Below are 23,436 nucleotides of genomic sequence, written 5' to 3'. Positions count from 1 at the left end.
TGGGAGGGTCGCCCGTGCCAGGATGGGCAAGCAGAGGCCCGGGCAGGCAAGGGACTACTCAAAGGAGATTCCGGATGGGAGACACACGGGGTGGTCCAAACCCTGAAAGCCACCACTGTGCCATTCTCTCTCACACCCAGAGCAGACTCTGCCCTGGGAACGCAGGCCGAATTGGGCCTCATCGTTCCTGGGGTCTGTCCCTTCCCTCTCTGACCACAGGGCTTGGGGACAGGGCGGGGAGGGCAGCAAAGCAGAGCCTGAGCGTCTGATCCCACAGCCTGGGCTGAACCCCAGGAACATCCCCAAACCTTACTTTTCCCAGCTGCGATGTGGGAAGCACAATAGAAACCACCTGCTAGGACACTGTTTTAAATACCGGTCACATGAGGTCACTTTAGAGACTGGCTCATCCTAATTAACACTCAAAGAGCTGCCAGATGTCACTCCTAAGACACAGACCCGATCACGTCCCCGCTGCATTGAACTACCCTGTTGCTCAGGCTGCTGCAGAACACAGGCTCAGAGTCTGTCCTGGGATTCGCGCCTTCCCAGCCTGGCCCCAGTCCCACCTTCAGGCTAGTGGCATCCCTCCTCCAGCGCACCAGGCCCTGTCGTCCCCAGGCCCTCACAGAGGCTGCCCTGCTGCCCCTATTCACACCGTAGGGCTCAGCGCTCCTGCCTCCAGGTGGCCTCTGTGTCCTCTCACCCAGCGCCACGCTGTGGTGCAGAGGGCTCATCTAGATGAGCAAAGCAGGGCCATTTAACCACCTTCGCCCAGCTGGGGGGCCTGGGTCTGCTCTGGCCCCAGATCCCCTGCTCCTACCCACGTCCCTTGTTCACAGCCAGCGAGACTCCGCTGGGCAAAGCAGGCCACCGCACGTCTTGCCAAAGACTTTTCCGTGGCCAGCCCGGAGGGAGAGTTGTGGGCAGGGGCTGCGTGTCCGGGAATTAACACCTGGAGGACTGCGGTTCCCACCTTCCTGTCTAATTCCCTTCCCTCCCAGGCACAGACGCGACCTGGAACCCTGTGCCAAGGAGACGGGTCAGTGACCAGTGATCAGCAATGCTGCTGGAGGACACTCAGGAACTGTGACGGCCCCACGGTGGGTGTCAAAGCCCAAATGTCCCCACAGCAGATCTGAAGAGGGGAGGGCCCCACGCGCCTCAGACAAGCCTTCTCCTCTCTGGACGTGGCGTCCCAGGTAGCGAAACAGCAGACTGGGCCTGACCCCCGAGACCCCCAGTGTCGGCAGCTGGTGTTTGAAAGACGCAGAACCTACACGCCTCTTCACAGCGATACTCACACTCCGTCTAGATGACACGGTGGAGCCAGAGGGGCTGGACAGTCAGAGGTGAGGGCCCCAGTCACACCCGCTTGGCCCAGAGCCTCCAGGTCAGAGTGTACAGTCTACACGGACACCCACGGAGTGAAGGAGCCAGCTGGGCCCCCAGACTCATGTGCTTACGGGCTCGCACAGTGACCCACAGGTGGGACAAGGCACGCCACACATCTGCAGCAGACAGACTGGGGTCGGTGACTGCGGCGGGAAGCAGGTGTCTGGCAAGCACGAGTGCCCCGTGGCCAAGCAGACGGAGGGGTCAGGTGTAGTCCGGCCCGGGGAGGGCACAGCAGCTCCTGCAGAGGGATCTGAAGACGGTCTCTCTCCCGAGTGCTTGTGTTCCAGTGACTTTCAGGACGCGCCTGTCCACCTCCCACGCCAGCTGCAGGGGGCTGGTGTGCTGAGCTGACACTGGCGCTGCCCTGACTGCACCGGCTGCTCACTGCTGCTGGAGAGCACCCAAGTCCTACGACACCACTCAGAACCCTCCTGCCCCTCAGCGGGGAACCCCCACAGGCTCAGCTGTCCCCCTGGAGCAGGCACAACACCGGGCCTCGAGTGCCCACCAGCCAGGCGCCCTGCCCCGGCTTCTCCTGCTACTACTCTGTTCACCCTCCACCTGCCCCCCGGGACTCGTGGCCTCCACCACGCTCACTGCACTGTCCCAGAGCCTGCTTCCCCACAGGCTGGCAGCCCCCCAGGGCAGAGGGTGGGACTCTCCCTAGATCCTGTCTCCCAGCCTGGGCCTGGCCCCAACAGTGTCCACGACTGTCTGCAGAGTGAACTGACGCACGCAGTAGCAAACACAGGGTGCAACAGTGACTGTCAGCTGCCCTCCAAGTTCCCACACTCCCCTGTTCCCTAGGCAAAGACACCCAGTTTTTTATAGCATGGCAAACTGCACAGAGAAAATATTTCCCAGTTTCTCTTGCAGCTAGTGTGTCTAATGGGCAAACTTCTGATCAATGAGATATAGGTGGAAATTATTCTTCTAAACTTCTGATAACGCTAATAAAGGAAACTAGGTCAGCTTAGAGGTGAGCGCTTTCCCCTTCAGGCTATGTGGAATCCAGATGTGACAGCTGGAGCTGCAGCAACTATTTTGGACCATGGCGGGGGGCGGGGGGGGGGCGACCTAAAGGATACAAGCCACATAATAAAATGATGAAGTGGAAAGACAGAAGCCTGGATCCCTTATGAATATAGACCAGCCAAACTAACCCTGCATGAAACCTCATGTGTGACTGACAAATAAACTAGTCTACTGGTTAAGCTCCTGTCATTTTGGGTTTTGTTCTCTGAAAATTACCTTGATCTCAACTGCTATCTGTGCAGAAATAAAAACTAAAAGATATGAGACCCACGCTCATGTTCCTCTATCATTTGTCCAATCAGGTAGCCACCCTGCTAAGCGACATGTCTACCATTTCCTCACCCTTACATCCCAGCTCATGACAGTCAGCTCAAGCCTTGGCCTCTGCTGCTCCAGCTCAGCAGCCAGGAAGGGCCCTGAAGACCCCCCCCCCACCCCGGCTCCTGGTGAAATGCTCCTTCTCTTAGAAGGTGTGGCAGGGGGTCCCCAAGAATGCCTGCTGTCCTCTTGGGGATTTCTGTCACCTCCCCTCTGCTCTCATAACACTCGTACCTGCTCAGGGAGGGGATATGACCTCCTCATTTTAAACTGCCTCCCCCATCACCCCTGCATGCTTCCTTTCTCCATGGCCAGCAGAGACAAAATACATTAGTTCTTTAGCTGGTTTAGGGACCCTCTCTCGCCCCACCCTCTGCTTGAATGTCAGGTTTCTGCGCATTTTCTGCTCTGCTGCACCTCAGGCCTAGAGCAGGCACTGGCCCAGGAAGGTGTCATAGACAGGTGCTGCGTGACTGGATGGCTGGAGCAGGAGGGACAGGGCACACAGCTGCAAGACTTGCTATGTTTGCTCTGGTGGTCAGGAGGCCTCGGTTTGAGGTCTGGCAGGGTGGCCCTGGACACATTCCCTCACTCATTCATTCCAAACAAAACCACGCTTGGTTGGTGTCTGCTCTGTATCAGGCACGATGCCCAGGGCTAGAGGGGCAGAGATGGAAGATCCTAAGGTCACTGAGCGTGCTTCTCATGGGAGAGAGGGAAAAAGAATATTACAAACCACGGGGACCAGCGCTGTCTGCGAGGTTGACCCTGGGTGGCAGGAAATGCGAGGGCTGCCTGGCCCAGCCTGGGAGGGTGGGGGCTCCTCCAGGAGCAGGAACTCCCCACCCACTAACCCGCTCTGGCCTCTTGTGGAGGAGGCAGGGTTCAAACATAGTGACAAGTGCATTCAGCAGCCCACTGTGTGTGGCCCTTCTGCGAAGCCTTCACAGCCACCCTCGGAGGAAGGCCCGGTTGTTTTTAGTCACGTTTCACTAACTGACCCTTGCTGAGCGCGGACTCCCTCCCAGGCTGCTTGCTAAGCCCATTCCATTTATTAGCTCAGCTCACCCTCAGCACAACCCTATGGGGCAGGTGCTGTCCAGCCCCATTTCACAGGCGGGAACGTGAGGCCAGAGACGTTAAATGAGCAGAGTACAGAGCAGCTGTGCATCAGCCCTGGACTCAGGCTCGGGAGCCGGTGTGGAGGCTGAGGCCGTGTGCTCGGATACACACGCCTCGACCGCCTCCCTCCTCAGGTGGGAAGAGGGATTCACAGATGTCAGGCAAGCAGCAGAATCCACCCCGCACGCAGGTCCCGGGAGGGCCTGGAATCGAACACACCAAAGGCCACTGTCCCAATGCTGCGGACCTGTAAGGACTCTGAAGGGTAACTCTGGAGGGGGCCAGAAGCGGCCCTGTGCTCTGACCCGTTGCAAACATTTCGAAGCCTCTGAAGCCCACAGTCCTGCCTTCGTCAGGAGAGCCTGGCAGGTCAGCACCCTGCCACGCCTGCCAAGCGCTGTCTCGCGTGATCACATGCATGTCAGCAGCCACTGTCCCCGTGGGGGAGGCTCTGCTCCTCCTGCAGCAGTTCCTGCTTTCAGCCGGAAGATCACAGGGAGACGGAGTGATGCCAAAAGCTCCTCTGAGCGATTGGGTTTTCATACAGATTTGTCAGAGCAAGTGAGTAATTCCCATGAGGGAAGGACTGGGCAGGGTGGGTGGTGAAGGGCAGGGCCCCTGGCTCACCTTGAGGGCAGGTAGGCCCCGACGGTGATCCTGGCACGCAGGTGGACGTGGCCCTGTTTGTAGCTCACCAGGAGCGTGCTGGAGCCCTGGGCCTCGGCTGTCACCCTGAGGATGCTGCGCTGCTAGACCCGGTGGCAGCCTCTCCACACCAAGAGGACCACACGGTCACCGTGAACTTGCTTGTGCTGGGGAAGGCAGGACAGGCTGAGGGTCCCTCTTTCATCCTGGGCTTGATATACAATCTGACGTTTTTAAATTAAAGATTTTTAATTTCAGTATAATTCACACAGATATAAAATTGACAATAATTTTTTCCCACATATTGAACACATCCTGTATCCTGTACCCAGATCAAGAAACAGATTATCGGCACCCCAGAATCTCCTGGAGCCCCATCTGATGCCTACCCCCTGCCCCGGGGAAACCACTACCCCGACTCCTACCAGCAGGGCTCAGTGTTGCTTGATGCTGCACTTTCTATAACGGGAATCACTGGGTATAGGCTCCTCTGTATCTGGCTTCCCCCGCTCAGTGTCGTTCACGGGATTCCTCATTTCCTGCACACTGTGCATCCTTTACCCACATTTCTATGCATTGGGCGATGTGTGAACACAGAGCAATGGGTTTGCCCCTGCGACTGTGCACGCTTCGGCCCCCTCCAGTGTGGGGCTCTGATGCACAGGGCCAAGAACATCTGTGCACCTTCCCTTCTGGGGACACTTGGGCATTTCTTTTTGGGTGTATCCCTAATAATGAGACTCCTAGGCCATGGGGTGCACATCGTTACTGCCAAATATCTTTCCCAAAGTGGTTCCATCAATTGAAACTGCTACTAAAGTTGCCCTACAACCCTGCCTTTATTTTCCATTCATGTTTTTATTAAATTTTTAAAACCTTATTTGATTCTCATAAAGTACAAATAGCAAAAAAATCTCCCACTTTTGCACTTTTACACGTAGAGTTCAGGGGCGTGAAGGACACGCACGTCGTTGTGCAAACATCGCCACCGTGTCTCCACGCAGCTCAGCTCAGAACCTGCAACTCTGTCCCCAAGGAGCAGTAACTCCCTCATTCCCATCCCCCCGGCAACCCCCCTTCTACTTCCCGTCCCCATGAATTTGACTACTCTGCATGCCTCATATCAGTGGAGTTAGACAGTATTTACCTTTTGTGACTGGTGTATTCACTCAGCACAATGTCCCCGGGTCATCCACGTGGTAGCATGCGTCAGAATCTCCTTCCTTCGTAAGGCCGACTAATAGTCCACCGTGTGTATGGACCACATTTGGTTCACCCATTCTTCCCTGGTGAACACTCGGGTTGATTCCACCTTTCGGCTGTGGTGAAGAACACGGCTATGAACGTGAGAGGACAAATACCTCTGTGAGACTGTGCTTTCAATACCTTTGGGTATTGAATCCCAAACCCAGAGGTGGCAGTGCTGGATCACAGAGTAATTCTATTTAATTTTCTCAGGAATGACTATACTATCTTCCGTAGCAGTGACACCATTGTACGTTCCCTCCACCAGTACACAAGAATTCCAGTTTCTCCACATCTTCACCGACACTTATTGTTTTTGTTTTGTTTTGTTTTTTTGCAACAGAGTCCCATTCTGTTTCCAGGGCTAGAGTGCCCTGGCATTGTTAGCCTAGCTCACCTCAAACTCCTGGGCTCAAGCGATCCTCTTGCCTCAGCCTCCCAAGCAGCTGGGACTACATGTGCTCGGCTAATTTTGCTTGTTTCTATTTTTAATTGTCTGGATAATTTTTTTCTATTGTTCAGTAGAGACAGGTCTTGTTCTTGCTCAGGCTGGTCTCAAACTCCTCACCTCTAGAGATGCTCCAGCCTTGGCTTCCCAGAGTGCTGGGATTACAGGTGTGAGCCACCGTGCCCGGCCAGGTACCAGTTCTCTGTAGGTCTGGTACAATTCCTGTGTGAAACCATCTGGTCTGGGAATTTTCTTTTAAGGAAGGTTAATTATTGCTGCTTCCATTTTGATACTTGATGTTGGTCTGTTCAGGAATTCTATTTCTTCCTGATGGAACCTAGGGAGGCTGTGTGTTTCTAAGAGTTTGTCCATTTCCTCCACATTTTCAACTTTATGTTCATAGAGGTTTTTATAGTATTCATAGATGATATTTTGCATTTCCATGACAATAGTTGTAATTTATCCTTTCTCATTTCTGATTGAGATTAGAGTCCTTTCTTTTCTGCTTCTCATTAATCTAGCAAGATGCTGTCAATTTTGTTTATCTTTTCAAAGAACCCACCCTTTGTTTTATTAATCTTCCATACAGTTTTTTTATTATCGATTTCATTTAGTTCTGCTCTGATCTCTGTTATTTCTTTTCTTCTGCTGGGTTTGGGGTTGCTTTGCTCATCCTCTTCCAGTTCTTTGAGATGATTCATCAAATTGTTGATCGGTGATCTTTCTGTCTTTTGGATGTAGGCAATTATGGGTATAAGTTTTCCCCTCAAGACTGCTTTATCTGTGTCACACAGACTTTGGCAACTTGTGTCTTCTTTATCATTTAGTTGAAAGAGTCTTTTGATTTCCATCTTAATTTCCTCCTTAACTGAAGAATTTTTCAGCAGAAGCTTGTTTAGTTTGCTTGACTTTGTGTAGAGATGAGAGTTCATGTTGGAGTTGATTTCTAAATTTACTCCACTGTGGTCTGAGAAGATGCATGGCATGATTTCTGTTTTTTTAAATTTGTTGAGACGTGCTTTGTGGCCTAGGATACGATCAATCTTAGAGAATGTCCCATGAGCTGATGAGAAAAACGTATATTCAGTGGTTGTCAGGTAGCATGTGGTGTAACTGTCAGTCAGGCCCATTTGTTCTAGAGTTCTGTTTAAGTCCATTGTTTCTTTATTATCTGTTTGGAGGATCTGTCCTGTTCTGTCAGAGGTGTGTTGAAGTACCCAGCTATTACAGTGCTGCTGTTTATCATTTTGTTTAGATCAAGCAGGATTTGGTTTATGAATCTGGCTGCAGTTGACTTAGGTGTATAAATATTTAGAATTATTATGTCTTCTTGTTGAATTGTACCCTTCACAGTTATATAGTGAGCATCTTTGTCTTACGTTACTTTTGTTGAAGACTAAGTTATCTGGAATCAGAACTGCTAAGCTGGCTTTCTTTTGGCTTCCATTTACGTGGAATATGTTTTTCCATCCCTTTACCTTGAGACTGAATGCATCCTGGTGGCTTAGATGTGTTTCCTGAAGACAGCGGATACCTGGCTTGTGCATATTTATCCATTCGGCCGGCCTGTGTCTCTCTAGTGGGCACTTCAAGCTATTCACATTTATTGAAGGAATTGATAAGTGGGGCAGATTCCTGTTCATCCTGTTGAGTTGAACTTTGTAACTTTGTATTCTCTCTGGAGCCACTGTGGTACCTGGCCTTTGACCTTCACCTTTTGGACGATTTTACACTGGTGAGTGTTTATTGTGCTGATCCGTGTGTAACGCTGTCCTGAGTCCTTCCTGGAGGGCAGGTCTTGCCTTGATGAATTCCCTCGGTCTTCGCTTGTCTGAGAAGGTCTTTATTTCTCCTTCATATAAGAAGAGCTGCTTCAGTCTTGACACTGCTCCCTCCTCTGCAATTCCTAGGACATCCCTCTCAGTGCCCTCAAATGGTTCGGGATTCGGTGAGTCACTGGGTCTCTGGCACAATGTGGAGAGTGGTGGCTTGTCAGTTTGGTTTGGCTTCCTTAGTCCAGGAAAACACCCAGCACTCCCACTTCAGATTTTCGGGGACGCCAGATGTCTGATCAGACCTTCAACGGTCATCTGAGTCGGGGTTGCCCACTCAGACTTCTGGCAACACACGACCATGCCTAAAAACGTCCACCATGGCAACGTTCGCTTGGAACTTTGGGACTCATCGAGCCCCATCCCAAATGTTCAGTAAATTAAAGGACCAGGAAATTTGGCCCAAGAATGAATCTCTGCCTGATGCTACCTGAATTTCCATCACCACTGGCAGCGAAGAGTCTAACGTCCTCTACTTTCAGACTTTCTTTAAACTTGTTAGACTTCCTGGTCTTCACTCTGCCTGCCTCGTGTCACTTCTGACCCCTGCGTCTCTCTCACTGCCTCACTGTCTGGACGATGTTTCTCTTTGGGATCTCTCCTTCCTCCTGCTTCCTCTCTGTCTCCATCTCCCTCACCTGAGCAGCCGTTCCAGAACTCCCCGCCCGCCTGCACCCCTGCTCCCCTTTCTGGCAGGCTGCAGGGTCAGAGGCATTGCAAACCAGGTGCCCACATGGATGAAGCCAGCATGAAATGCCACCTGTTTCCTGTCTGAAGTCATTCTCCTCTTTGCTAATCTACATCCTGACACTAGGGAGGAACAATGCCTCTTAGCGATGGACTTCATCTCCCAGTCAGCCCCACTGTTTGGCACAAACTCCAAAACTTGAGAAGGGGCCTCAGGCTCCACAAGCGGAACTTTGAACCTGGCCCTCAAGGTCTTTGATAACCGGGATGGGGAGAGGTGAGAGGAAACAGGGCGGCACTGACAGCGGCCCAGAAAGCAGAAAAAGCTTTTCAAATGGCGGCTGCCACTGGGAAAGGGTTTTCACCAGAGCCAGAGTTACTGAGAAAGGTCCCAGGCAGGAAGAGGACAAGACCACAGCCTTCTACGGGAACTGAGCCCCGCCTCCATGGCAACTCTGGCTCCCTAGAGTAAAAGTGCCCCAGGAAGTGGGCTGTCTGGCTCTCTCTGGGTCTCCCCCTCCCCCTCCCCTGCTCTGACATCAGAAAGAGCCAGTGTTACAGAATTGCTAAGACCTAGGCTGAGCGTAGGTGTTAGTAAAGCCGTAAGCAGTGCTTATGGATCAGGAAGGTGCTGGAGAACTGGTAGTCTGACCGCAGCAACACCGTGTCATCCTCGTCAGTCAGCAGTGCTGGTGTGGTCGGTGTAGTCAGTGCCGTCGTCAGCAGTGCTGGCACAGTACAGTCAGTGCCGTCTGTCAGCAGTGGCACCCGGCACAGTCGGTGCGGCTCGCTGGCGGTGCTGGCACAGTACAGTCAGTGCCGTCTGTCAGCAGTGGCACCCGGCACAGTCGGTGCGGCTCGCTGGCGGTGCCGGCACAGTACAGTCAGTGCCGTCTGTCAGCAGTGGCACCCGGCACAGTCGGTGCGGCTCGCTGGCGGTGCTGGCACAGTACAGTCAGTGCCGTCTGTCAGCAGTGGCACCCGGCACAGTCGGTGCGGCTCGCTGGCGGTGCGGGCACAGTACAGTCAGTGCCGTCTGTCAGCAGTGGCACCCGGCACAGTCGGTGCGGCTCGCTGGCGGTGCGGGCACAGTACAGTCAGTGCCGTCTGTCAGCAGTGGCACCTGGCACAGTCGGTGCGGCTCGCTGGCGGTGCTGGCACAGTACAGTCAGTGCCGTCTGTCAGCAGTGGCACCCGGCACAGTCGGTGCGGCTCGCTGGCGGTGCGGGCACAGTACAGTCGACTGTCTGTCAGCAGTGGCACCTAGCACAGTCGGTGCGGCTCGCTGGCGGTGCTGGCACAGTACAGTCAGTGCCGTCTGTCAGCAGTGGCTCCTGGCACAGTCGGTGCGGCTCGCTGGCGGTGCTGGCACAGTACAGTCAGTGCCGTCTGTCAGCAGTGGCTCCTGGCACAGTCGGTGCGGCTCGCTGGCGGTGCTGGCACAGTACAGTCGACTGTCTGTCAGCAGTGGCACCTGGCACAGTCGGTGCGGCTCGCTGGCGGTGCTGGCACAGTACAGTCGACTGTCTGTCAGCAGTGGCACCTAGCACAGTCGGTGCGGCTCGCTGGCGGTGCTGGCACAGTACAGTCAGTGCCGTCTGTCAGCAGTGGCACCTAGCACAGTCGGTGCGGCTCGCTGGCGGTGCCGGCACAGTACAGTCAGTGCCGTCTGTCAGCAGTGGCACCTAGCACAGTCGGTGCGGCTCGCTGGCGGTGCCGGCACAGTACAGTCAGTGCCGTCTGTCAGCAGTGGCACCCGGCACAGTCGGTGCGGCTCGCTGGTGGTGCCGGCACAGTACAGTCAGTGCCGTCTGTCAGCAGTGGCACCCGGCACAGTCGGTGCGGCTCGCTGGCGGTGCTGGCACAGTATAGTCGACTGTCTGTCAGTAGCGACAGCACGGTGCAGTCAGTATTGTCAGGACAGTTAGCATTATTGGTACTGTTAGCCTGGTTCATGTAGCTGGTATCGCAGTATTGTCAGTGCTCCCAGCCGACGTCGTGTAGCTGGCAGTGTTCGCTAGTTACCTAGCACAGCTAGGGCAGAGTTCGCACGGATAGACGTGACCAAGCAGCAGGGCGCCACCTGCGACTTGTTCAATGAGGCACTAAACAATGACACCCTCCTGAAGAAAAGTGGCTGGTGCAGCGTTGGATGGGACAAAGGTGGCCATCAAAATAATGTCCAATCAGAGCCTCCATAGCCTGGAACTCCTCAAAATGGAGGTCAAAGCCAGAGGCACCTGACTCATCCAAACATCCTGAAGCGGGCGGATGTCACTGAGGCTGAAGACACCTGCTGTGGAATGACAGAAAATCCCGGCTGCATGCAGTATTGCCACGAGAACCACATTACATCCTACAACCCCAAAACATCCTACTTGATGACAATGACAAGATGAAACTAGCCGACTTTGGGTTTGCCACATTTAGTGGCACATTTGTGGAAGTCCTCGTTTTTGTGCCCTACAAGTTCTCCAGTGGGGACTACATGGGACCAGCGGTGGACATACAGAGGCTGGGTAGTCCTCTACACCATGACAGCCAGGACTCTGCCACTGCATGGAGAGAACTGGGGGAATCTTCAAGCAACATCACACCTGCAAGGTTGAGAACTGACCCTTGACCCCCGGCAGAGGCCCAGGCTCCTTCCAATGACGAGGGGCATGTGGGTGAATGGGCAGCAGATGCCAGAGGAGACCAGGAAACCACAGTGACTGCCTGCACATGAGTCTCTGTCCTAGCACGGTGCCCTGCCGACATGGCAGAGAGCCAGGAGGAGGGACCTGTCCCCAGGAAACATCCAGGGAAGCCGACTCCCACCAGGCTGGATGGCCTGAGGGGAAGACCTCAACCTTCCCTCTGAACACGGCCGCAGAAGCTCACCAGCAGACTCGCCGTTGTCACCTTGAAAATACACCCCTTCCTGCCAGCCCAAAAGACCCGCCTCAAACAGGCAAACGAGGTGGTGGCGGCGGCCAATGCTGAAGCAGAGAGCAAGCGACACACTCACAGGTTTGGGTGACAGCAGTGGCTGGGAGCTGTCAGCTGTCAGTCCACGCCTGGCCGAGCTCCCGCTCCGTGTTGGGATCCGGGGAGCTCAGGGTCGGTCGTCTTGCTCTCCATTCTAAAGGCAGGGGGACATGTGAAGGGGGCTCTCAGGTATTCTGGAATGTGCAGGACATTCTCATTGACTCTTGCCCCCTGCTGTGCCGCACATGTCAGGGCCTCCCCCTCCCGTCTGTCTGAAACTCTGTGTCTGGGACCAACGACCCGTGCCCTCCCTCTGCCACCCCCAGCCTCTCATCACCATCAAGCTGCTCTGCTTCCATGAGGTCAGCTTTGCAGGTTCAGCAAGTGACGTCACACTGCGTTTGCCTTTCTGAGGTGACGGATACGTTAATTAGCTTCATGTCACCGTTCCACATAGTGCACATATACCTAAACTTCACATTGTACTGCGTGCATGTATACATCTATGACTTGTCTGTTAAAAATAATGTCAGCAAGACCATATTAAATAACATAAGATGCAGGAAGGGTGGCTAGACCGCCCCAGATACTTGCCCTTAGCCGCTTCAGCTGTCTTCTTGCACTGGCACCACCTTGCTCGACCGCGTGCATCAGGTCTCTCTGGGCGGCAGGATGCACCAGATTCTCAGTAGGAAATTGCCAAGTCTCCTGGCAAGCCCCTTCCGGCCCTGGCCCTTTTCCAAGGGAGGGGTCACGGTCCCCCCATGCAGCTGCCCAGCACGGACAGGGCAATCTCCTCCTTGCTCTTCATTGCTGCTGCCGTGGGCGGACAGGGAGGCCACGCGGTCATGCTGGGGGGCTATGCTATTACCAGAATTCCCCCGCCCACTGCCTAGAGGACTCGCAGGCACTGTTCCTTTCCCGGTCGTCTCTGGTGTCTTCTGACCCTGAATCCACACGTCCTCCAGAAGTTCGGCGAGGGTGGGTCTCAACTTGCCCTCAATGGTGAGGAACTTACTCAAAAGTGCCCTCAAGTCTTTTGAGAGGAAATCAGGTGGCATATATATTCCCTGGGTGATATTAATTTTCAGGTCCTTCCAGTTGTCAGCAAGAAATGGCACACTCCCAGACACCATACAGTAGAGGACCACACCGAGGCTCCACACGTCCACCTCCGGCCCCACATATTCCTCACGCAGGAACATTTCCGGGGCACTAAACTCAGGAGTTCCGCAGAATTCGGCCAGGTGATCCTCCTCGCTGAAAGTTGCAGAGAGGCCGAAGTCGGCTAGTTTCACGTTCCCCTGCTCGTCCAGTAGAACGTTGTCAGGCTTCAGGTCGCGATGGACGATGTGGTTCTCATGGCAGTACTGAACCGCGGCCAGCAGCTGGCGGAATATGGGGCGGGCCTCCTCCTCGCTCAGGCCCTGGTGTCTCGTTATATGCTCCTCAAGGTCCCCGCCACTGGCGTAGTCCATTACCAAGCAGATGATCTCTTCATCCTCGATGACATCTAGAAGGTTGACGATGTTCGGATGCTTCAGGGCCTTCATTGCCCTCACCTCTGTGAGGACACCTTCTAGCTTGGGGCAGAGATTCTTGAGCATCAATTTCATGGCCACCTTGGTCCTAGTGGGAATGTGCTCGGCCAGAAACACGTGGCCTTGCCCGCCACAGCCAATTTCCTTGATGACGTCATAACCATGATGCTGCTTCAGGGATAAAATGAAGGCCTGGGTAGGCTCCACGGGCAACTCCATGCTAAGTCTACGCTAACTGTGCTTCCTAAGTAATGAACACTCTAGACTGTATTAAGTAGGGTAAGGGTACGAAGAACAGTACTAACTACACTAATGACAATAATAGATAATATTAAATAGCGTAACAATACTAATTATACTAACACGACAAAAGAACAATACTAAGTATACTATCTTAAGAAAAAACAATATTAACTATGCTGCGTGAATGCTACTAACAAACAATATTAACTACAGTATGGTAACAAACTACTAACTATCCTACGCTCACACAACTAACCAACAACACTAACTATACTAACTACACTGACAATGTTCACTAACGAAGACAAACCAGTAGCGCTACGGTCAAGGTCCACAGGTCACCGAACACAGCTTCCTGGGCAATAAGACCAAAATCCTAGGTCCAGCCAGGGGCTTATATAGGGGTTGGGAATTTGGTAACAATGGCGCTGTATGAGGTCAGAGCAAGAAATGGGCCAATCACGGCTGGGTAAAACCTACCGTGGTTTTTTTCATTTTTTGGTCACGAGAACATTTTCCTCTTTAAAGGAAACAAGTTTTCTGTTTACATGGTTATGGACGCTGATATTTACTTTATTAGAAATTTAAACCTGTACAATTCTTAAGGGACCTTTCCATCTATAGTTTGAAAACCTTTAATAACTTTAGGCTTTTAAAGACCTCGTCATGTGTATCATTGAAATATTCAATTTCTTCTTCTTGAAATTCTGATTGGCGTCAGGGGAATGCTACAACATAGCTGACGTCATGATCCCCCTTTAAGTGACACTCCTGGGGCAGTAAGAAGCATGTGAGGGCCAGCCCTGCAGCTCAGGCCCAGCCAGCCTGGCCTGGAAGGAGGGAGAGTAAGTGGCAGACCCCACAACCCAGCACCGGGCTGCAGGTCGAGCCAGGGCTGACTCGGGATGGCTGGGACCCAGGTGCAGCGGGAGGCTCCACGCAGGCAGGGGCTGGAACTGTTCTGGTTCCTGTCCTGGCCTCCTTGGCCCGGACTTGCATGAGCACTGTTGAGCAGGGCCTGGGGAGCTCCGCAGACCTGGAACCTGGGTGCCAGGGTGGAGTCCCTTCCACGGCCGCACCAGTGTGTCGGCGTCCTGCTGGCCCTCGGATTCTCTTGGTCCAGAGGGATAACATGGCAGCCTTCCTGGGGCAGATTTAGGGATGAAATAGGGCAGCAGGACCGCCAACTGAGGGCCCTGGGGTCGGGCCCAGCACTGAGTGCCACAGGACGCATCTCCCGGACCCCAACTGCAGCCCACGATGCGGCCTCAGCCCCACGGCGCTGGTCTCCCAGAGTCTCTCCACTTCCACCCCTGACCCCTTCCCGTCTGTTTGCAGTGACATAGTCAGAAATATCCTGATCATGTTCGGGTCCTTACGATCACCTGCCCTGGGCAGCCTGGTGCCCTCTTCTCCTACTGCATCCCCTCCTCACTCCACAAGGGCTTCATGGCTGTCCCTCGAATGTGCCTCAGGGCCTTTGCACTGCCTCTTCCTTCTGCCTCGAATGCCCTTCTGTGTGTCCACTTGCCTTGCTCCCCTACCTCCCTCATGTCTTGGCTCCAATATCGCCTTCCCAGGAAGGTCTCTGGCCACCCTATTCAAAATGGCAACTCCTGCCCAACACTCCGTCCTCTTCCCTGCTCTGTTTGTCTCCGCAGCACTTATCGCCTTCTGACATTGTATAATTTGTTTATTGCAGTCATCGTTATCTCTCCCTTCCCACTAGAACGGAAACTTCAGGAGGGCAAGGACTGTTGTCTATTTTGTACATTCAAGTATCCCCGCTGCCCAGAACAGTACCTGGTACAATAAATACTTTCTGAATGAATGAAAAAGTATCTTCACACTCCTCTGCCTTTGCCCAGGTTGTCCCACCTCCTTAGAATGCCTTTCCCCACGGGTGCCTATAAGACTCCAACTCACTCTCCGTGACCACCTCCACAGCATTCTGCCATGAAGCATTCCTCCCGGAGGCCACAGCCCAGGAATCCGATCCTATGTAGCCAGCCACGCACACACTGTCTGCCCCATGTGCTGTGACCTCTGCGTTTGGCTCATCACCAGCTGAGATGGGAGTACTCCACTGAAGGGCTGGCGGGTGCTTGACTCAATGCTTTCTTGCTTCTCTGGGGACAGGGATGAGACAAACGTCATGGAGCAGAGGTACATAGGAGATAGAATCCATCAGCTCCCCTTCCCCGTACCTAGGGTTCTAGGCACACCTTTGTAGTTCTCCGGAACTTTGCTCCCTTGGTTTCTAGTTGCATTCCTAGGATCTTCAATTCTTCACTTCAAGTCCTAATTTTCAAACTGTTCTGTTTGTCCAACCTGACCCTGTTATCCCCTATCAATCTAGCTCCAGTTGATCTCTGGGCCCAGAGTCTAGGTTAACCATGTTCCATTGTAGAGGTTGTACACTGCACAATTCCAAGAGGGGGCATTCATATTGTAATCTGTGTAAATAGTACTCCCTGGTGCCTGTAATGCAAAATCAGTACAAGACTCAGACCTGCTGGACCCCTATTCACAGTGCCTTCTTGGGCAATGTTCCCACTGAGAGAGCAGCAGGGCTTTGACACCAGCCTGTTCCACTGGCGTCTAACTTTACCTAGTCTGCTCCCCACAACCTGAATTGTCTGAAGAGAGAGGAGGACTCTAGAAAGAAAGATCCCCTGGTTCTGAGTCTTTCTGCCCCTTCCTGTGGAAGAGGCTAAGCCTGCAGGACAGCATGGAGAATCCCAGCTGCAAGCAGCAGCCCCTGCGGACCAGGACTTGAACCAGAAGCTAACCAGTTTCTGGGCCCTATGAAGTGGGTGGAGAGACAAGAAGACCCAGAGGACAGGTACTTCGGGGATCACTCCTGGGCCAGCAAAGACTTCTTGATGCGGTATGATCATTCCTCATCCCGTGGGGTAGCAAAAATGTGCCCCCGGTCATCCCTCACCACCCCCACTTCCCACATCCACCACCCATTGCACTGGCTCAGCTCCACCTACTGTGCCGCCCACATCAATCAAGACAGCCCATCAAGTCCCCCGTCTTCCTCCTTGGACGCAGCACAGACTCAGCCATAATCATTATAATCACTTCCAGTTATGAATGTTAACCACGTACCAGGGACTTACTAATTCATGTCTGAGATCAGTCTATCATTATACCCATCTTACAAATAAATAAATTGAGGCTCATTGAGGTTATATGACTTAGCCCAACTCACAGTAAGTGCTGGAGTTAAGATCTGAACTCAGCTTGTCTGGCACCATGTTCCACGTGCTTAGCCGCTCTGCTCTCCTGCCTCCAAGGCCTCTGCCTGCGGCACACCTGGTTGAACCCGTATCCAAACTGCCCAGCATGCAGAAGCAAGATGTGGATGTTGGACTGTGCCCAAAGTTACAGTCTGGGCAAAGCACGGCCTGTAGGTGGGTGGATTGGGTGGGGGCTGTTCCTATGCATGTTTGAGGGGCCAAGGAACAGATCATGGAAGCCTGGGCCTCTTCTCCCAACAGAAGCAAATGCCTGAGTGAGTTTCTCATTGAGTGACTTCTCATCGAAGTCAGGCCAAACCTGCTCCCACACAGGTGTTAGGTTGTTCCCCCGGGTGGCTGGAAATTCGACTGTGGTTGATTTAAAATCCGACACCTGTGTCCATCATCGCAGCCTCTGCCATGATTACTGTCCCCGTAAAGTTCCTAGTCCCTGTACCTATGCCGTGTCCCTACCCTCTGACGGGCCGGCCCTATGTGAGCAGGGAGATTTGGTTATTATGGAGAAGAGTTATAATAAGAAATACGACTGCAAAGGCCAAGTCAGTTGAAATTGGACTCTAATTAAATGCTTAGAAAATTCTATGCTTGGCTCATTTTAAAATCAACTGCTTCTTTGTAGCAATTTCCTTTCTTTAATTACAATTTCCTGTCTAGTTTGACATTTACAATGCAATCTTGGGGACATGTTTGTGATTTATTATTCCTGCTCCTATCAGGATATCGCTGTGCAGAAATGAGTTTATAAAATAAGAGCTCAAATTATTATGGCCTTTGACCAATAAAGCAGGCTCATAACTTCAGGCCTGACAGAAGATTACCATTTTTAACAACCCAAGGCAGAAATACTGGAGAGGGGAGGGCACAGTTTGGGGAATTCGCTGCACGTTCAAGAACACGGCGTTGTCTCCTCGGGGAAGGCCAGCTTTGGAGGCAGAAGAACATATTACTAACCTCTCAGATTTATACAAGTCTTTGCAGCTTTGAAGTCTTCCACTGTCATTGATTCACATCATCCCTGGAAGCAGATAGGCAGGCGTCTCTGTCCCCACCTTACAGATGGGGAAACTCAAGTTCAGAGAAGTTAAGTGACTTGCTCAAGGTCACGCAGCACGAAAACAGTCATCTTAGAAACAACACTCAGGTCCAAGCCAGCGAGCCCTTTGCCCATGATATGATAACGGCCCCCAAAGGCCTGAGGCACAGCCGGCCGCAGTACAGCCCGTGACTATTCACTAAGGACACTCCGGCCGCCTCTCACGTGCTCCGCGCAGGCAGGGCAAGGCCCCCTCATCCGCATTTAGGACAGGAGGCTGGGCGGGGAGCAGCCTCCACCCCCACAGGCAGAATGGCAGGGACAGCAGAGGAGGACTCCGACCCGGCCACGGTTTTCCGCTCTGAACTCTGCGTCCTTTCCCATGGGTGTAGGTGGTGCTGAGAACAGCCATGACCCGGCTCAGGAAGGCCAACCCCTCCTGGCGGCCACTTGAAGCCGCAGAGGCCAGGACCCGGCATCAATCCCCAGGCTGGGCTCCTGACAACCTCTGCTGCTCTGGACTGATGGCTGCCGTGAGCTGAACACGCAGCAGGCCCAACACGTCTACAGGGAAAGACCCTCTGCAAGTCCATTTCACTTTCAACTCCTGGAAACTTACCCAGAGCAGCGTCGAAGCCTGGCTCCACGGTGAGAACATCACGTGCTGGGAAATCGGAGACAGCTGGCTGGAACTGCTGCTGACAGCTGAGGAGGGACTCTGGGTGCAAGGTCTCCACGACTTCCCTCTGGGCCGGGGAGCACTCACCTAGAGAGGGGGAGGGAGAGAGAGGGTGTGACCCGGCCTGCCAGCCACCACCCCCAGGCCCAGGAGACCCAAAACCCAGAATGAGAGCAATCCAAGAAAGCCACCTGCGCCCACGTGCCTTCCACGCAGGGGCCCAGGGCTGCCCAGAGCTTGGAGATGGAGCCACAGATGATAAAAGCCACGGATGAATTACACAGAGCAGGGGTCATTCTGAATCACGGGGAGTTTCAGATCAGAATTTCAGCGTTTATTCTAGAGCGCGCACCCAGGGACATGGCAGACAGGCCAGGCCCATAATGCGTGTCTCCTGTCCCTGTCAGCAGGGGACAAAGGCACATTGACTCTGCACACTGGGAGGGCACCGGTTCTCCACTGATACACTGAGTATCACTGGCCAGCAGCAGAGTGCTGTCCCCTTGCCCTGACGCAGGAAAGGACAGGTTACCAGGAAACAGAAAAGCTGCCCCACACATCAGAACAAGAGTGGTATTTAATTCTACAAGGTGTGTAAGTGGTTTTAGAAAAACAGCCTGTATTGGCTTATTTATTTCTGGCAACTACTGTCCAGGGCTGTCACGGGCGGGGGATGGGTTGAATGTGCCATGCATGATTTGGGAGAGCAATTATAAAACCAAAATCAGTGACTATCTGCTAAGTCATTATTTTCTGGGATCAATGGTGGTAAACTGTGGCTTTCTTTGCTCTGGTGCCTTAGGGCTGAAATTGCATTTCCAGTTCCGAAACAGGCAACTTCGGGAGCTGGGCTCTTTTACCACGATTCCTTTCCCTGGCTGGGCTTGTGGAGGACTCAGATTTCTAAAAGGCTGAAAGGCTGAAAGGCGTGGAGGAGGTGGGTTAAATCCTCTCTCTGGAGTCGGTGTGAGTTTGAACCGGAAAAGCTGACAAAACCCCTAAGAAGGGCCCAAGAAGCCACCTCCCTGCTCCCTGGAGCCTCACAGGTTCTCTAAAGACCACGCAAGACCCCTCATTCTGTACCGGGCAGAATAGAGCTTCTGTCTCCCACAGTGACAATCCCTTTGGAGCCTGTGGCCTCCTGGAAGCTGGTGTGGATGGGGTGGACTTGACGGGCCACGATATTTTCAGGGACACCAACCGCTATCTGGGCAGGCAGCCAAGGCAGCTGGTTGAGCGCCCACTGTGTGCTGGGGCACAGTGTTACCCATTTCACAGGTGAGAACACTGAGGCTCAAAGCCCAAATGCCTTGGTGGAACCTGGCAGAACTGGCTTCGAGTGCAGGCGGGTCAGACATCGCTGCCCGGTGTTCTCACGCTGAACAAGCTACTTCTCCCAGCAGCAGACCAGGGAGCTGGATTCATTCATCGGGCTGGGTGGGCTGCAGATACTGTGGACTTTGGCTTCTGCCACAGCCACGATCTCTTCTTTGTTCGTGAATTTAGTTAATTAATCTCACGGCAAAGAGAGAAGGATCCATTCTGCTTTACTGTCACTTGATCCGAACGCATCCACATGAGCAAAATGGGAACTCAAAAAGCCCAGGCAGTGAGGGCCCCCAGGACCCAGCCTGCCCAGATTCCCCAGCGGGTCCCCTGGCCCACCCCAAACCTCCCCAGGCTGCAGGCCTCCCTGTGTCCCCTCTGCCCCATCCCCCCAGCCTCCTCTGCAGAGCCCAGTGGCCTCTGCCCTTCAGGCCCAAGGCCACCTCCTCCACCTGGAAGGCCGCCGCCCTCTCAGCAGGCCCCAGCACTCAATGCTGCCCACGGGTCTGGTTTCTACCAGGATGGGAACTCCTGGAGAGCAGGTTGGGGTCTCGCTCTCCCGGAGCCCCCGCAGCTCCCAGGGCTGCAGCCGACGCAGAGCCTTAGGTGACTGGGCCTCCATCACCTCCGAACTGCCCCAGGGCTGCTGCTGCCGAGGCACCGCGACCTCCCATGGGTTACCACCATGTGTCCCCAGGGACCCACCGCAGGCTGCACCCCACTGCCCTGCCCAGCCCTGCCTCTCCTGTCCCAGGGTGTCCTTTCTCCTCCTGACTGCCAGCTGCAGTCTGCTCCCAGCCCCTCCTCCCCTCCAAGCAGTGGCCCAAGGCCCTCCCCCACCCTCTCCTGCCGTGCCCAAGCCTGGGTGCTCCCCCCACTCCCAGGGCTCCAAAGGCCATCTCTGGGCTGGAGGCTCCACCCCAAGTCCCACCGCGCCCCCAGCCTTCCTCAGGGAGCTCCAGACACCCCTGCCCGGTGGGACCCCAGCCTCACCTAGAGAGGCCACAGCCACCTCTAACTCCCCGGGCCCAGACTCCTCACCCCCTTCCCCCCATGCCGACCTCCACCTCTGTGCTCCACGCCACAGGGAAGGACCATCATCAGTCTGGTCACCCCAGCCCCCCTCCCCTCAAGCCCCCCTTCCAGATGGTCACCCGCCCACCCAGTGGTCCTAGCCAGGTCCCGTCCTCAGTCTGTGGCTGGTTCCCCTGCAGTGACCCCCTTTCTCTCGAGCTCCACCTGATGCGGAGCAACCTTTCCAAACACACCCCTCGTCCATGTCACTCTCTCCTTACAAGTAAAATCCAGGAAGTCCAGCACGGGCTTCAACCTCTTTACTGTGAAACGGCAACAGGAGCAGATAGTACCCACCGAGCACTGGCCGTGTGTGAAGCACCATTCTAAGTGCCTCACACGTGTTATCAATAACTCACTGAATCTTCACAACGCTACGATCTCCATTTTACAGGCAAGGAAACGGAGGCACAGAGAGGTGCATTAACTTGCCCAAGGTCACACAGCCTCCTGGTGGCCGAGCTGGAGTTGGACTGACACAGCCTGGCTCTAGAGCCCACACTCTTAACCGGCACTGAACTGCCCGGAATCCGGTGCATTTCATGATCTGATCACAAAGCCAGACCCCACCTCCCCAAACCCTCCGTTCCAGCCCCCCAGCCCCCACCCGAGGCTCTGCCCCTGAACCTCACACACCTCTGCCCGTGCCATCCCCGACCCGCCCACTCTCAGAGGCTCCTTCCGGGACAGCACAGCGCTATGGTCGCAGTCACAGGGTGCATCTGTCTGCTCCTCAGAACTGACCGTGTCCCAGGCGCGGGGCTGGCCCAGGGCAGGGGCTCCCCATCGAGGTGGTGTCAGCGGCCAGGCACGGTGGGCGGAGCCCCGGCGCACCGCTCAGGAAGCCGCGGTGCCAATCCCAGCTCTGTGACCTCAGGCCAATCGTGGCCCTCACTGGGCCTCAGTTTCCCCATCCATAAGACAAGGTACTTGGAATCAATGATCTCCAAAGATCTTCACCTCTGTTGGCCAGAGGATGCTGTGGATTTTTCTCTAAGATCTTTGCCCCTGAGTTATTCTTACGTAAGTTGCTACCTCAGATTTCTCAGCTGGAAGGTGAACGTATTCACTTTAACACCTGAGAGGGAGGAAATATCACCTCAGTGCCACTGTTTTTATTGCTCAAAAATGGGGAAAACATGATCCTACCTTGACGCCAACAATGATGGTTTGGTTGGTCCCAAAAGGCTCTTGTGCAGTCACTTCAATTGTGGACGTCCCCATCACAGACCCTGACACCAGGAAGCCCTTCTCATCAATGTGCACGAAAGGAACCTTCCTGGGCCCATCCAGGACACGGTAGCTCAGAGAGGCCGCCCCATCCCTACAGAAAATGAAACAAACCTGGTTTTACAGATGGCGGCGGCGAGGAGCCCGGGTACACGGCCAGAAGACCCAGCGGTCTGTGGTTCCCCGTCACTCCTGCGAGAGGAAGAAAGCCCAATCTCGGCCACGCGGGGCCTCAGGACCACGTGCCCTCAGCTCTCTGCAGCCTGGTCCGTCACCCAGGGAAGAGTCATTCGGAAACCACCGGTCCCAGGACAGCGCGGCTTCTCATGCTTCGGACACAAGCACCTGCTGCGGGTGCCCAGCAGGGAAGGAGGGACCGTGAGGGCGGAGTTTCTTTCCTCAGCGACGTGGCACCTTTGTTGTCAGACTGTTTCTGTGGCACGTTGTTTTCCGTTTCCTGAATCCAGGCAGCCGGGGGTACCGGAGAGAGGACGGGGTTTGAGTCAACGGAAGCCAAGGCCAGGCCCAGCACTCCATGCCAAGGGCAGTGTGCACATCGTGTCCCCTCTCTGGGACTCGGTCTCCTCAGGCATGAAAAGAGAGCTCAACAGGACAAGAATAAGCCACTCACTAAGAAAGTCTCATGACCTTCCTGAACCTCAGTTTCCACATCTGTAAAGTGGGAGCAATAACTGTACCTGCCTTGTAGGAAGGATGAGACAATGGGATTAGCCAACCAAAGCAAAGACCCCCGAGCAGGGTGGGTACACAGGAAACCCCAGTGGATGCAGTCACAAGGCACCCACCCCTGCTTCCCCGGATTTGGGCCTGTATGTTTGTCAACACCAGCTGCACCTGCTAAAGTTCAAGCTGACTTTCTAAAGGAAAACACGGTGGTTTTAATCCATCCCTGCTGGCTTCATCCACTCAAGAAACACCTACTGAGCACCTATACGTGTCTGAACCTCTAGACAGTGGAGGGCAGTTCCAGAAACAGGTCATTAGAATGTAGCTGGCTGGACGCTGGATATGAATTCTGATGTCAGGAAAAAAAACAACAACCAAATAATCAAAGTAACCAAAGGCATCGCATCACTGTGTTCTTTCCTCTTATCATCCCGTGTCCCCTAAAGCCCAGAAACTCCTGATGATTTTTTCAGCGGGGATCGGGGCATGAAAGGGTGCTCTCTGAGAAGGGTTTGAAGGTTTCCGGCCTTCAAAGCTTCCAGCACACCCCGTCATCCCGTGCACGGGCTGCTCGGGTGAGGTGGTGCTGGGCTAACTGCTGTCCCAGGGCGAGGCTGTGCGGGGGTCTCTCAATTGCGTCTATCTATCCCCAGG

General features: G+C 54.1%; 1 long non-coding RNA gene across 1 annotated transcript; it reads right to left on the bottom strand.

The window, feature by feature from the left end:
* Positions 1-17,706: 17,706 nt before the first annotated feature.
* LOC138393247 (uncharacterized) lies at positions 17,707-22,123 on the bottom strand. The gene is made up of 3 exons (XR_011235116.1): positions 22,015-22,123; positions 18,406-18,552; positions 17,707-17,768 (listed from the first exon to the last, which is right to left on the bottom strand). It is a non-coding gene; the product is annotated as an uncharacterized lncRNA (long non-coding RNA).
* Positions 22,124-23,436: the final 1,313 nt, after the last annotated feature.

The sequence above is a fragment of the Eulemur rufifrons genome, chromosome 10, assembly GCF_041146395.1.
Source record: "Eulemur rufifrons isolate Redbay chromosome 10, OSU_ERuf_1, whole genome shotgun sequence".
Lineage (NCBI taxonomy): Eukaryota > Metazoa > Chordata > Mammalia > Primates > Lemuridae > Eulemur > Eulemur rufifrons.
The sequence above is the reverse complement of the archived record's forward strand: the minus strand, read 5'-3'. Positions and strand labels throughout refer to the sequence as shown.